The sequence below is a fragment of the Henckelia pumila genome, chromosome 4 (genome assembly GCF_033568475.1).
Source record: "Henckelia pumila isolate YLH828 chromosome 4, ASM3356847v2, whole genome shotgun sequence".
NCBI classification, from domain to species: domain Eukaryota; kingdom Viridiplantae; phylum Streptophyta; class Magnoliopsida; order Lamiales; family Gesneriaceae; genus Henckelia; species Henckelia pumila.
Genome location: NC_133123.1, coordinates 61,544,035 through 61,558,132, shown reverse-complemented (window position 1 = coordinate 61,558,132; position 14,098 = coordinate 61,544,035). Strand labels below are relative to the sequence as shown.

Sequence of the window (14,098 nt, the reverse complement as noted above, 5' to 3'; positions counted from 1 at the left end):
TTGACTTCTGCGCCAGTTTTGGCATTACCGTCAGGATCTGGAGGGTATGTGGTGTACACTGATGCTTTTCTTCAGGGGTTAGGTTGTGTCCTGACTCAGAATGGTCATGTGATCGCATACGCTTCTAGACAGCTGAAGCTTCACGAGGACAACTACCCATGTAGTAGCCCGTACCCTAATTGAGTAATTCAAGGATTAATGCTAATTAATTGAATTGGGTATTGGACGGATCGGAAGCTCCGAAGGCACGATCGGAAGCTCCGAACAGGATCGGAAGCTCCGATGAGCGATCGGAGGCATCGATGTTATTACGTCAGGCATGACGTGTGGTTGGATCGGAAGCTCCGATCAGGACCGGAGGCTCCGATCACCCCTATCCGGAGTCAACAAGTGATATTTTGACACGTGGCAGATCAGGATCTTCAGAAGCTTCGATGGCAGGATCAGACGTTCCGATCGAGGTTCGGACGTTCCGATCAAGGATCGGATGTTCCGATCGTTGTCTATAAATAGAAGGCCGAGACTTCACTTTCATTTGCCAATTCCGAGTTCTCCTTTCCCTTCTAGTCCTTTTGGAGCTATTCTAGTCTTCTTAGGCTTGGTCCGGAGGTCGGCGAGGCATTCGGTAGTCGTAGCGGAGTTGTGCCCAAGTTCTGGAGGCATCGACATCAAAGGGCTAACGACGGACGAAGGTATAGCTTTTGCTTCCTATAAATATTTAGGAGTATGCAATAGCTTAGTTAAGGCTTTTAGAGCACTTTAATGATAGTAGTATCATTTGGCAGTGTAGAGCAGACTATAGGCATGGACCTAGAGTTGGTAGAGCTTGCACTGTATTGAGGTACGAAAGTACTGTTCGAGATATCCTGACTGAGTATGCATGTATTATGTGACTGCATGATTTATATGCCATGATATTATGCTGCATTCATTTGTATCTTGCTGTATCTCTTTCGAGATGTCTGTTAGTAAGGTTGTACCCTATCCTATTAATGGATGGACTTCCATCGATTTGGGTCCGGCATATCCACAGTTATCTCGGTATGGGAGCCACCTCCTGAAGCGACGGCACAGCGTGCTACATACCAGGGCCCGGTCTGTCTCTGTTATCTAATCCTTGACCTCGAGTCTATAGGGAGTTCACTTTGCATGCATGTATACTCATACTCTCGCACTGAGCGTTTTATGCTCACGTCTCGTACTCTGTATTTTCTGGACACCCTATTCCATGGGGCAGTTTTGCGATTGGACGAGGAGGGTGGATCCAGGAGGGGCTAGTCAGTGGTTGGCCAGCTGGAGTTTCGCTTAGGTTTTATTACTGTTATTTGGGTTATACAGCTATTCGATTTGGTTGTATATTATTGGATAAATTACAGATTCCTTTACTTGGGATTGTATAATTTTTATGGTTTCCGCAGTTTTATTCTGATATCTGTTTAATTAAGTTAATTGCATGCCTAAGTTCTGTTTAGTAGGTGATCCGAGTAAGGGTCACTACAAGTCCATGATTTGGAGTTAGCAGCCATTTTGTTCCCTTTGAAGATCTGGCGTCATTATCTGTATGGCAAAAAATTTGAGATCTTCACCGACCATAAGAGTCTCAAGTATTTGTTCACTCAGGCGGAGTTGAACATGAGGCAGAGACGTTGGATAGACTTGCTTAAGGACTATGATTGCGAGATTAAGTACCATCCGGGAGCTGCTAATCTCACTGCTGATGCTTTGAGTCGCAAGGTGCGACTATCTGCACTTCAAACTTGTTCGATGTCTAGTGCGATCAGTGACTGTTGTACTTCAGGATATACCTTCAAGCATAAGAAAGGTATGCAGAGTATCCAGATGTTTGCGATATTATCTGAGCCAGCTTTGTATTCATGGATTCGAGATGCTCAGATGTCTGATTCAAAGACCCAGCATTTAGCCCGTCTAGTTAACGAGGGTAGCTCATCTGGATTTCATTATCAGTTAGATGGCTTTCTGTGTTTGTCTGGTAGGCTTGTGATTCCGCAGGATGAAGAGTTGCTAGAGGAGATTTTGTCTCAGACGCATCGCACTAAGTTGAGTATTCATCCTGGGAGCAACAAGATGTACAAGGATCTACGTACTAGTTTCTGGTGGAAGGGAATGAAACGTAGTGTTTATCAGTTTGTTTCGAGATGTTTGGTGTGTCAACAGGTCAAGGCAGAGCACCGACGACCTGGAGGATTGCTTCACAGTCTGCCTATTCTTGAATGGAAATGGGAGTTTATCACAATGGACTTTGTGACCCATTTTCCGGTATCCCCGAGGAACTGTGATGCTATCTGGGTTGTGGTGGACCGACTCACCAAGTCAGCGCATTTCATTGCAAATATCCGGGAGTACAATGTGGATCGTATGGTTTGGTTGTACATTCAGGAGATCGTTCGAGTTCATGGAGTGTCTGTGAGCATTGTCAGCGATCGAGACCCCAGGTTTACTTCTAGATTATGGGGGAGTGTTTAGCGTGCGATGGGTACTACTCTCAGTTTGAGTACTGCCTATCATCCGGAGACTAATGGTCAGTCAGAGCGCACTATCCGTACTTTGGAGGATATGCTTAGATTGTGCGTCATGGATTTTGGTTCAGCCTGGCAGGATCATTTGCCATTGATTGAGTTCGCGTACAAAAACAACTATCATACTAGTATTGGGATGCTACCTTTTGAGGCATTGTACGGGCAACGTTGTCGTACTCCACTCTTCTGGAAAGAAGTGGGGGAGAGACAGGCTGAGGGACCGGAGTTTATCCAACAGGCGATAGACATTGTTGATCAGATCAAGAAACGGATTAAGACTGCATAGGATCGTCAGGCCAGCTATGCTAGCATTAAGCATAGGCCTTTGCAGTTCGATGTCGGGGAGAAAGTGTTTTTGAGAGTGTCACCTTTCCGCAAGATTCTCAGATTTGGCCTTAAGGGCAAGTTGTCTCCCAAGTTTATCGGTCCGTTTGAGATCTTTGAGAGCATTGGCGATTTGGCTTATCGACTAGCTTTGCCACCGCATCTTTCCAGTATTCGCGACGTGTTCCACGTATCTCTATTGCGACGGTATGTGGCGGATGAGTCTCATATTTTGCAGCGGTCTGAGGTTCAGGTAAGCAAGGATTTGACTTATGTTGAGAAACCTATTCGTATCCTGGATTATAAGGATAAGGTTTTGCGGAACAAAGTCATTCCTCTGGTTTTAGTTCAGTGGCAACGCCGAGGCACAGAGGAAGCTACTTGGAAGCTTGAGGATAGGATGCGTGAAGACCATCCTGAGTTTTTTTGATTTCATTCTTAAGTTGTATTCAGTTGTAAACTCTGTAAGCATTTAACTAGAATAAAGAATGTATCTGATTTCTGTATTACATTCAGTACTTAAGATCTGATTTCGATGGCAAAATATCTTAAGTGGGGGAGAATGTAGTAGCCCGTAACCAAAATCAATAATTAAGGAATTAATCATTATTCTTGGGAAGAGTTCAAAAGCTCCGAAGGTGAGTTCGGAAGCTCCGAACAGGATCGGAAGCTCCAATCACCCCTATCCGAAGTCAACAAGTCATTATATGTATGGAAAAAAATTTGAGATCTTCACCGACCATAAGAGTCTCAAGTGTTTGTTCACTCAGGCGGAGTTGAACATGAGGCAGAGACGTTGGATGGACTTGCTTAAGGACTATGATTGCGAGATTAAGTACCATCCGGGAGCTGCTAATATCACTGCTGATGCTTTGAGTCGCAAGGTGCGACTATCCGCACTTCAGACTTGTTCGATGTCTAGTGCGATCAGTGACTGTTGTACTTCAGGATATACCTTCAAGCATAAGAAAGGTATGCAGAGTATCGAGATGTTTGCGATATTATCTGAGCCAGCTTTGTATTCACTGATTCGAGATGCTCAGATGTCTGATTCAAAGACCCAGCGTTTAGCTCATCTAGCTAACGAGGGTAGCTCGTTTGGATTTCATTATCAGTTAGATGGCTTTCTGTGTTTGTCTGGTAGGCTTGTGATTCCGCAGGATGAAGAGTTGCGAGAGGAGATTTTGTCTCAGGCGCATCGCACTAAGTTGAGTATTCATCCTGGGAGCAACAAGATGTACAAGGATCTACGTACTCGTTTCTGGTGGAAGGGAATGAAACGTAGTGTTTATCAGTTTGTTTCGAGATGTTTGGTCTGTCAACAGGTCAAGGAAGAGCACCGAAGACCTGTAGGATTGCTTCACAGTCTGCCTATTCCTGAATGGAAATGGGAGTTTATCACAATGGACTTTGTGACCCATTTGCCGGTATCCCCGAGGAACTGTGATGCTATCTGGGTTGTGGTGGACCAACTCACCAAGTCAGTGCATTTCATTGCCTATAGCCGGGAGTACAATGTGGATCGTATGGCTCGATTGTACATTCAGGAGATCGTTCGACTTCATGGAGTGCTTGTGAGCATTGTCAGCGATCGAAACCCCAGGTTTACTTCTAGATTATGGGGGAGTGTTCAGCGTGCGATGGGTACTACTCTCAGTTTGAGTACTGCCTATCATCCGGAGACTGATGGTCAGTCAGAGCGCACTATCCGTACTTTGGAGGATATGCTTAGAGTGTGCGTCATGGATTTTGGTTCATCCTGGCAGGATCATTTGTCATTGATTGAGTTCGCGTACAACAACAGCTATCGTACTAGTATTGGGATGGAACCTTTTGAGGCATTGTACGGGCGACGTTGTCTTACTCCACTCTTCTGGGAAGAAGTGGGGGAGAGACAGGCTGAGGGACCGGAGTTTATCCAACAGGCTATAGACATTGTTGATCAGATCAAGAAACGGATTAAGACTGCACAGGATCGTCAGGCTAGCTATGCTAACACTAAGCATAGGCCTTTGCAGTTCGATGTCGGGGAGAAAGTGTTTTTGAGAGTGTCACCTTTTCGCAAGATTCTCAGATTTGGCCTTAAGGGCAAGTTGTCTCCCTGGTTTATCGGTCCGTTTGAGATCTTTGAGAGTATTGGCGATTTGGCTTATCGACTAGCTTTGCCACCGCATCTTTCCAGTATTCACGACGTGTTCCACGTATCTCTGTTGCGACGGTATGTGGCGAATGAGTCTCATATTCTACAGCGGTTTGAGGTTCAGGTAAGCAAGGATTTGACTTATGTTGAGAAACCTAATTGTATCCTGGATTATAAGGATAAGGTTTTGCGGAACAAAGTCATTTCTCTGGTTTTAGTTCAGTGGCAACGCCGAGGCACTGAGGAAGCTACTTGGGAGCTTGAGGACAGGATGCGTGAAGACCATCCTGAGTTGTTTTGATTTCATTCTTAAGTTGTATTCAGTTGTAAACTCTGTAAGCGTTTAACTGGAATAAAGAATGTATCTGATTTTTGTATTACATTCAGTACTTAAGATCTGATTTCGAGGGAAAAATATCTTAAGTGGGGGAGAATGTAGTAGCCCGTAAACAAAATCAGTAATTAAGGAATTAATCATTATTCTTGGGAAGAGTTCAAAAACTCCGAAGGTGAGTTCGGAAGCTCCGAACAGGATCGGAAGCTCCGATCAGGATCGGAAGCTCCAATCACCCCTATCCGAAGTCAACAAGTCATTATCTGTATGGCAAAAAATTTGAGATCTTCACCGACCATAAGAGTCTCAAGTATTTGTTCACTCAGGCGGAGTTGAACATGAGGCAGAGACGTTGGATGGACTTGCTTAAGGACTATGATTGCGAGATTAAGTACCATCCGGGAGCTGCTAATCTCACTGCTGATGCTTTGAGTTGCAAGGTGCGACTATCCGCACTTCAGACTTGTTCGATGTCTAGTGCGATCAGTTACTATTGTACTTTAGGATATACCTTCAAGCATAAGAAAGGTATGCAGAGTATCCAGATGTTTGCGATATTATCTGAGCCAGCTTTGTATTCACGGATTCGAGATGCTCAGATGTCTGATTCAAAGACCCAGCATTTAGCTCATCTAGCTAACAAGGGTAGCTCGTCTGGATTTCATTATCAGTTAGATGGCTTTCTGTGTTTGTCTGGTAGGCTTGTGATTTCGCAGGATGAAGCGTTGCGAGAGGAGATTTTGTCTCAGGCGCATCGCACTAATTTGAGTATTCATCCTGGGAGCAACAAGATGTACAAGGATCTACGTACTCATTTCTGGTGGAAGGAAATGAAACGTAGTGTTTATCAATTTGTTTCGAGATGTTTGGTGTGTCAACAGGTCAAGGCATAGCACCGACGACCTGGAGGATTGCTTCACAGTCTGCCTATTCCTGAATGGAAATGGGAGTTTATCACAATAGACTTTGTGACCCATTTGCCGGTATCCCCAATGAACTGTGATGCTATCTGGGTTGTGGTGGACCGACTCACCAAGTCAGCGCATTTCATTGCCTATAGCCGGGAGTACAATGTGGATCGTATGGCTCGGTTGTACATTCAGGAGATCGTTCGACTTCATGGAGTGCCTGTGAGCATTGTCAGCGATCGAGACCCCAGGTTTACTTCTAGATTATGGGGGAGTGTTCAGCGTGCGATGGGTACTACTCTCAGTTTGAGTACTGCCTATCATCGGGAGACTGATGGTCAGTCAGAGCGCACTATCCGTACTTTGGAGGATATTCTTAGAGCGTGCGTCATGGATTTTGGTTCAGCCTGGCCGGATCATTTTCCATTGATTGAGTTCGCGTACAACAACAGCTATCATACTAGTATTGGGATGGCACCTTTTGAGGCGTTGTACGGGCGATGTTGTCGTACTCCACTCTTCTGGGAAGAAGTGGGGGAGATACAGGCTGAGGGACCGGAGTTTATCCAACAGGCGATAGACATTGTTGATTAGATCAAGAAACGGATTAATACTGCACAGGATCGTCAGGCCAGCTATGCTAACACTAAGCGTAGGCCTTTGCAGTTCGATGTCGGGGAGAAAGTGTTTTTGAGAGTGTCACCTTTCCGCAAGATTCTCAGATTTGGCCTTAAGGGCAAGTTGTCTTCCAGGTTTATCGGTCCGTTTGAGATCTTTGAGAGCATTGGCGATTTGGCTTATCGACTAGCTTTGCCACCGCATCTTTCCAGTATTCACGACGTGTTCCACGTATCTCTGTTGCGACGGTATGTGGCGGATGAGTCTCATATTCTGCAGCGGTCTGAGGTTCAGGTAAGCAAGGATTTGACTTATGTTGAGAAACCTATTCATATCCTGGATTATAAGGATAAGGTTTTGCGGAACAAAGTCATTCCTCTGGTTTTAGTTCAGTGGCAACGCCGAGGCACTGAGGAAGCTACTTGGGATCTTGAGGACAGGATGCGTGAAGACCATCCTGAGTTGTTTCGATTTTATTCTTAAGTTGTATTCAGTTGTAAACTCTGTAAGCATTTAACTGGAATAAAGAATGTATCTAATTTCTGTATTACATTCAGTACTTAAGATCTGATTTCGAGGGCAAAATATCTTAAGTGGGGGAGAATTTAGTAGCTCATAAACAAAATCAGTAATTAAGGAATTAATCATTATTCTTGGGAAGAGTTCAAAAGCTCCGAAGGTGAGTTCGGAATCTCCGAACAGGATCGGAAGCTCCGATGCAGGATCGTAAGCTCTGATCAGGATCAGAAGCTCCAATCACCCCTATCCAAATTCAACAAGTCATTATCTGTATGGCAAAAAATTTGAGATCTTCACCGACCATAAGAGTCTCAAGTATTTGTTCACTCAGGCGGAGTTGAACATGAGGCAGAGACGTTGAATGGACTTGCTTAAGGACTATGATTGCGAGATTAAGTACCATCCGGGAGCTGCTAATCTCACTGCTGATGCTTTTAGTCGCAAGGTGCGACTATCCGCACTTCAGACTTGTTCGATGTCTAGTGCGATCAGTGACTGTTGTACTTCAGGATATACCTTTAAGCATAAGAAAGGTATGCAGAGTATCCAGATGTTTGCGATATTATCTGAGCCAGCTTTGTATTCACGGATTCGAGATGCTCAGATGTCTGATTCAAAGACCCAGCATTTAGCTCATCTAGCTAACGAGGGTAGCTCGTCTGGATTTCATTATCAGTTAGATGGCTTTCTATGTTTGTCTGGTAGGCTTGTGATTCCGCAGGATGAAGAGTTGCGAGAGGAGATTTTGTCTCAGGCGCATTGCACTAAGTTGAGTATTCATCCTGGGAGCAACAAGATGTACAAGGATCTACGTACTCGTTTTTGGTAGAAGGAAATGAAACGTAGTGTTTATCAATTTGTTTCGAGATGTTTGGTGTGTCAACAGGTCAAGGCATAGCACCGACGACCTGGAGGATTGCTTCACAGTCTGCCTATTCTTGAATGGAAATGGGAGTTTATCACAATGGACTTTGTGACCCATTTGCCGGTATCCCCGAGGAACTGTGATGCTATCTGGGTTGTGGTGGACCGACTCACCAAGTCAGCGCATTTCATTGCCTATAGCCGGGAGTACAATGTGGATCGTATGGCTCGTTTGTATATTTAGGAGATCCTTCGACTTCATGGAGTGCCTGTGAGCATTGTCAGCGATCGAGACCCCAGGTTTACTTCTAGATTATGGGGGAGTGTTCAGTGTGCGATGGGTACTACTCTCAGTTTGAGTACTGCCTATCATCTGGAGATTGATGGTCAGTCAGAGCGCACTATCCGTACTTTGGAGGATATGCTTAGAGCGTGCGTCATGGATTTTGGTTCAGCCTGGCAGGATCATTTGCCATTGATTGAGTTCGCGTACAACAACAGCTATCATACTAGTATTGGGATGACACCTTTTGAGGCGTTGTACGGGCAACGTTTTCGTACTCCACTCTTCTGGAAAGAAGTGGGGGAGAGACAGGCTGAGGGACCGGAGTTTATCCAACAGGCGATAGACATTGTTGATCAGATCAAGAAACGGATTAAGACTGCATAGGATCGTCAGGCCAGCTATGCTAACACTAAGCGTAGGCCTTTGCAGTTCGATGTCGGGGAGAAAGTGTTTTTGAGAGTGTCACCTTTCCGCAAGATTCTCAGATTTGGCCTTAAGGGCAAGTTGTCTCCCAGGTTTATCGGTCCGTTTGAGATCTTTGAGAGCATTGGCGATTTGGCTTATCGACTAGCTTTGCCACCGCATCTTTCCAGTATTCACGACGTGTTCCACGTATCTCTGTTGAGACGGTATGTGGCGGATGAGTCTCATATTCTGCAGCGGTCTGAGGTTCAGGTAAGCAAGGATTTGACTTATGTTGAGAAACCTATTCGTATCCTGGATTATAAGGATAAGGTTTTGCGTAACAAAGTCATTCCTCTGGTTTTAGTTCAGTGGCAACGCCGAGGCACTGAGGAAGCTACTTGGGAGCTTGAGGACAGGATGCGTGAAGACCATCCTGAGTTGTTTTGATTTCATTCTTAAGTTGTATTCAGTTGTAAACTCTGTAAGCATTTAACTGGAATAAAGAATGTATCTGATTTCTTTATTACATTCAGTACTTAAGATCTGATTTCGAGGGTGAAATATCTTAAGTGGGGGAGAATGTAGTAGCCCGTAACCAAAATCAGTAATTAAGGAATTAATCATTATTCTTGGGAAGAGTTCAGAAGCTCCGAACAGGATCGGAAGCTCCGATCACCCCTATCCGAAGTCAACAAGTGATATTTTGACGCGTGGCAAATTAGGATCTTCGGAAGCCTCGATGGCAGGATCGGATGGTCCGATCGATGTTCGAACGTTCCGATCGTTGTCTATAAATAGAAGGCCAAGAATTCACTTTCAATTGCCAATTCCGGATTTCCTCTCTACTCTAGTCGTATTCGAGTTGTTCTAGCCTTCCTAGGCTTGACACGGGAGTCGTCGAGGCGTTTGATAGTCGTAGCGGAGTTGTGCCCAAGTTTTGGAGGCATCGACATCAAAGGGCTAACGACGGACGAAGGTATAGCTTTTTCTTCCTATAAATATTTAGGAGTATGCAATAGCTTAGTTAAGGCTTTTAGAGCGCTATAATGATAGTAATATCATTTGGCAGTGTAGAGCAGACTATAGGCGTGGACCTAGAGTTGGTAGAGCTTGCACCGATTTGAGGTACGGAAGTACTGTTCGAGATATCTTGACTGAGTATGCATGTATTATGTGACTGCATGGTTTATATATCATTGATTTATGCTGCATTCATTTGCATACTGAGCTATCTCCTTCGAGATGTCTGTTAGTAGGGTTTTTCCCTATCCTGTTAGTGGTTGGACTTCCATCGATTTGGGTCCGGTATATCCACTGGTATTATGGTATGGGAGCCACCTCCTGAAGCGACGGCACAGCGTGCTACATACCAGGGCCCGGTCTGTCTCTGTTATCTGATCCTTGACCTCGAGTTTATAGGGAGTTCACTTTGCATGCATGTATACTCATACTCTCGTGCTGAGCATTTTATGCTCACGTCTCGTACTCTGTGTTTTTGGACACCCTATTTCATGGGTCAGGTTTGCGATTGGATGAGGCGGGTGGATACAAGAGGGGCTAGGCAGTGGTTAGTCAGCTGGAGCTTCGCCTAGGTTTATTTCTGTTGTAATTTGGATTGATACAGCTGTTCGATATGGTTGTATAATATTTGGGTATTTACAGATTCCTTTACTTGGGATTGTATTTTGTATTTGGTTTCCGCATTTTTATTCTGATATCCGTTTAATTAAGTTAATTGCATGCCTAAGTTCTGTTTAGTAGGTGATCCAGGTAAGGGTCACCACACGAAGATGCACAAATTTCAACCCATAGATTGTCTTTCGGGTCATTTTTCCCGTAGGGCGCGCTGGGACCCACCGAAGCGGCCCGCGTCACCCACATCGCACGTTCACATCGTATGATTCAGTCTATTGCATATTTTCTATCCGCGGATTGGACTGAAAGAGTCGGGAATAGGACGGCGAGGAATCGGAGGAACAATAAGTATGAGTAATAAAAAAAGAAATTAATGAAAAAGGGGTGCAACACGAGGACTTCCCAGGGGGTCACCCATCCTAGTACTGCTCTCTCCCAATCACGCTTAAATTCGGAGTTCTGATGGGATCCGATGCATTAGTGCTGGTATGAACGCACCTAACGGTGAATGAATTCTCTTTTGTTTTGTCTCTCGAATTGCGGATAGGGGGAACAGGCGCTGCCCTTTCAAACACGAAGCTCGTCTTGATACCTACAATGCGCATCTCAGTCTAAGAGACGGAGAAGCTTAAATTCCAACCCGAAGATGGTTTTTTGGGTCGTTTTTCCCGTAGGGCACGCTGGGAACCACCGAAGCGGTCCGCGTCACCCAGATCGCACGTCCACGTCGTGTGATTCAGTCTATTGCATCTTTTCTATCCGTGGATTGGACAGAAAGAGTCAGAATAAGACGGCGAGGAATCGTAGGAACAAGAAGTACGAGTAATAAAAAAAGAAATTAATGAAAAAGGGGTGCAACACGAGGACTTTGTTAGAGTAGGTTCCCGTCGAGCCAATGTGTCGGCCGATGGTCCTTGAGAGAACTCTTATATGACAATCTTTATTTTAATAATATTTGACATTATTTAATTTGGCAAATCTTTATCTGTATACCCATGCAAGCTGCATAGATAAAGCCCTTGAATATACAAATAGTAGAAAGAATATGAGATGGTCATGTGATGACTATCATGAAACTCATATTTGGAATACTGTATATTCTAAAATGTTCCTAGTCGATTCAGCCACCATAAAGAAGGATAAAGGCCGCTCGAGCTTGAGACTAGTATTTGCGATGTGAGTACCATGTTTCATTGGTAGGGGACATGGAGATGTCCAAGCATGCAAATAGGTGCTCCTTGTAGAGTGCACTGAACAACCCTTCCTAAAGGATTTTCCAAGTGGTTCTCAGTTATCGAGTGGAGAAGTCCTAGTTTATGGTTGTACACCATTAGTCCTTATGACCCGGGACAACATGGAGACTCTATATGCTAGTTCTTCACTTTGACTTGTTTACCGACTCATCTGGGGTCATCAGGTGGCACTGTTGGGTGTTGTGACGAGACATATAGGATTCAATGCATTGTAGTCGGGGATTCAGAGCTTACCTACGAATATGGATATCCTATGTAATCTCATGCATACGTAGCTTGAAATCTCTGATCAGAGTAGGTGGTAATTAAGAAAGGGGTTTCTTGAATTACACCTTCGATGCAACTACGGCATGACACATAGTTATCGATTCAATGACAACTCTCGATAAACCAATGGTTGTCGAATTGGTCGTGATATATGAGTTGAAAGGACCGTACTGTACGCTAACCATAATTGATTGGTTCTTGCAGGCACTATCATTTGATACTGTAAGGCCCGAAAATATTAAGTTCTTAATTACGGGATTTAAGATTTAAATTTCGAATAAAAGTGAAAAGATGAATTTAAGAATATGGAAATTAGAGATTTCAATTTCGGGTCAGAAATATTTAATTTGAGAATTTTCGGATTTTAAGATCTTAAAGTAAAAGATTAAAAATATTTGAATTGATATTTATGGAATTTAAGATGTGAATTCCAAGATGATAAATATCAAATATTGAATTTGAGGATGAAATCCGAGCAAGGACCCATTTGCAAATATTGAATTTCAAGGACTAAAATGCGATAAGTTCCGAAATGATTTAATTTTAATTCAAGAATATTTAATTTGAGAATATTTAGAGTTTAGAATTAAATTCTATTATTCTTAAATTATTTAGGAATGAAATTGAATTAAATTTCTTGTCCGGGGACTAATTTGCAATTATGCCAAAGTTCAGGGACCAAAATGCAATTCTCCTTGCAACTTGATATTGAAAACGTGTAAAGACAAGAAAGTGATCAGAAACCCAGCAATAAACCGAGAGAGGAAGAGAAAAGGGTTCCAAGCCAATTTTGAGATTTCCAACTCCGATATCTTTTGATCCGCCCAGTAGAATTTCCGATTGAACATATATTTGCGATCACAGCTCCGAGTGCTAAGTTTTGACATTTGAAGTGAAGATTATCGAAGTTTAATCGACGAGTTCAAGTTCGAATGACTTGAAGTGTTTGAAGTTGAATCAAGAATACCTTCAAGTAGCACTGATTGAAATGAGCAGCATTGTATGACTGATTTGGCTAGCTTTGAGATACTCAGCATTGGCAAAATATTCAAGATGTTTGAATCGCGATGAAAGGTATGATTCGACATTATCCTCGCCAGGTAGAACAACTCAAGAACGTGGTGGTTTTTGAGTTTTCCTAAAATCACATACTTATTTGTCTAAGTGTGTTAAGTGATATATTTCTTATTATTGCCTTGCATGATGTTTGAATTGTGTGTTCAAGATATGTTAGCTTATTTAATGCATACAGATTATGTTTCATTCATCTTGAACCCTACCTTGAATAGCACAGAGGGCAGAATGTCCTAGAGTGCATATGACGTTTGGAGAACTGTAGTTGAGTGGCATGGAATGTAGATTTACTTCCAGAGTCAGATGACTCATGGCACGGAATATAGATTTATATCCAGAGCTAGATGACTCACTATAGTTGCACCAAAGTCAGGGGAATTGAGATATTTAACACCACCTCGATTGGGAGAGTCGGTGGTTAGTTAAAGATTTTATTCCCCGGGATCCCAAGAACTAAGCTTATTGGTATCAGATTTGATAGCCTATTCTTTGGCACATGCATTGCATTTATGCATTAACCTAGAGTTTTCTATGGTTTAGAATATGAAGTTATCAATGCTAGCATGTTGTGATATGCCATTCTAGATATGAATGTTTTATTATGCTTTATATGCTATTGCTTTAGATGAATCGTTATGTGTAAGAATTTAAGAGTCGATGATGATTCTATGATCTACATGTTATTACATGTTTTATGATTTTAGAGTTTTATGGCATATAGATTCCATATGCTTTAATGATGTATATGCATGTCTTTCATACTGAGATTTATTCTCACCGGAGTTATCCGGCTGTTGCTTTGTTTGTATGTGTGCATTGCATCAGGTTGGGGCATGAGCCAGTTAGAGTGGACTTGGATTGCACGAAAATGAAAGATTAGAAGTGGAGATTCGGGTTTTAAGCAGATGACATGTATTTATGATTTGATAAACAT

At 43.2% G+C, this 14,098-nt stretch overlaps 1 non-coding gene across 1 annotated transcript; it reads right to left on the bottom strand.

The window, feature by feature from the left end:
* Nucleotides 1-10,951: 10,951 nt before the first annotated feature.
* Nucleotides 10,952-11,070, bottom strand: LOC140869275 (5S ribosomal RNA). The gene has a single exon (XR_012146657.1). It is a non-coding gene; the product is annotated as a 5S ribosomal RNA (ribosomal RNA).
* Nucleotides 11,071-14,098: the final 3,028 nt, after the last annotated feature.